The sequence below is a fragment of the Taudactylus pleione genome, unplaced genomic scaffold (genome assembly GCF_031769625.1).
Source record: "Taudactylus pleione unplaced genomic scaffold, aTauple2 ptg000260l, whole genome shotgun sequence".
Taxonomy (NCBI): domain Eukaryota; kingdom Metazoa; phylum Chordata; class Amphibia; order Anura; family Myobatrachidae; genus Taudactylus; species Taudactylus pleione.
Window position 1 is genome coordinate 1296098 of NW_028284662.1, and position 2105 is coordinate 1298202.

Below are 2105 nucleotides of genomic sequence, written 5' to 3' on the forward strand. Positions count from 1 at the left end.
TCCTTGGTTTGTTCATGTGTCGCACCTCTGGAAAGCCCATCACAAATACCCTTTGTTTAATAGTACTGTGTATGGGGTTCACAATTTTGGTATTCAATTAATCTTTTAAAGGAATGCAGCACAGTATCCTTTTTACTGATAAGCTACATCTGTATTTTGAATGTTTAGGAAAATAGAGTTGGTAAAAACAGTGCATTTAGTAATATTAGCAGGATAGCAAACACAAGCCAATTAAGTAAAATATCTGAAGGTGAAAACCCATATAATGGAGATGTAGAACTCTGGTTCAATATATTTTGTCGACATGACAAAATAGACATGGTCTTAATATCAACATGCTCAGCATGTCGACATTGACAACGTTTACATGTATGAAATTTCGACATGATTAGAGTGTCTACAAAACTGTCTCCCTGTGCAGCGGCCTCACTTACCTGGTAGCTGATCTCCGGCAGTCATGTGATCATGACTTATCATATAGTGGTCCCTTCGGTAAGTAACCCACACCCTCCCGTCCCATAGCCTAATCCTAGCCCTGCGCTTCGTGCAGAATGTCGACATTGTGAACATGACGATATTTTGCAGATGTCAACATAGTTAAGATTTTGACATCACAACTGTTGACGTTGTGAATGTCATCAATTCCAATGTCGACATTTTGACTGCATCTTGTAGAACTCAAGGGGCTATATGTATCAAGCCTTGGTAAGAGAGAAATTACCAACCAATCAGTTCCTAAATGTCACTTTACAGGCTGTGTTTGAAAAATGACAGGAGATGATTGGTTGCTACTTTGGGGGGGAAATGTATGAAGGGGGCAGCTATCGTGCAGTAAAAGCCTGGACCTGCTTCTGGTTTTTATCACGGGGATGCAGGTGCAGTCACCACCTTCATGTATTAACAGTAGGTTTGCCAAAGAGGGAGTGTGTTAAAATATGTGGTTACCAAAGTACATTCTCCCTCTTTCAGCTTCTGACCAGCGCTTGTATTGCATCTGCTCATGCGCCGGTCAGAACACCCCAGCAGCACCCACCGCGTAGCTGTTAAAAAAATTAAAAAGCTTTAGATTTTTTGAATGCACAATCCCTGGCCAGGGACATTATCACCATTATCCATACATGTATTGTCCAGGGATTGTGCTATGCATACGTCAACTACAGCTGTCGAAATCGATAGCTGCATCTGTTGGAATGATTAGTGCTATAGACCATTCATACATCTGCCTGCACATCGGCACCCTTTCTTGAAGATAGGAGGGCCGATAATGACGGGGCGCATATCGTTCCTGTCATTCTGCTCGCTTCCGTGTAGTACTACATGCAGGGAAGCAATAACTTCAGCACTTAATGTGTGCAGTTATCGTTTCCCACTCATCATCCCTTCATACTTCTCCCCCTTTATCTCCAAGTACCAACCAATCAGCTTCTAACTGTCTTGTTACAGGCTGTGTTTGAAAAATTACCGTTAGGAGTTGATTGGTTGGTACTTTTATTTGTCCATGTTATCTGCAAAGGTTTGATAAATCTCCCACGATATCTTGAATACAAAACATTAGTGCTTTAGTACACTCACATTTTACATGGTAATGAATGACGCTTATCTCGGTGATCTGGTCTCCATATAGAATGTTCTGAAAAATCTGAGAATATTTGGTCAGATTAGTTTGTAGTCAACATGTCCATGATCACCACCTGTAACAATGTAAAATGCTTATAAAACGCAGTCACCACAAACTGCCTGCTCCTAGATCAACTGTAATGTGTGATTCTGGATGAGGTTTGGTACCACCAAAAACAGTTTCTTCCCAAAAAAATTGCGACTAGTGTTAACATTTTGTATATGAAAAAGCTTTTCTATAGTATTTTGTGACCTACATATTTACAACTCTGGTGTAGCTATCTTAAACCTGTTGCCAATTACATATATTGCAGCAGTATAAGTTGGCAAGCAGTGAGATCTATTTAATTGAATGTGAATTTTTAGAAAGACTATTGAACTTGGATTCATAACTGTTGCAAAGGCAAGGATACACAAAATAATAATATCAGTAATAAAGACCACTATTTGACGCTGCTATATAATTTATTAATGTATTAGTTGAATGG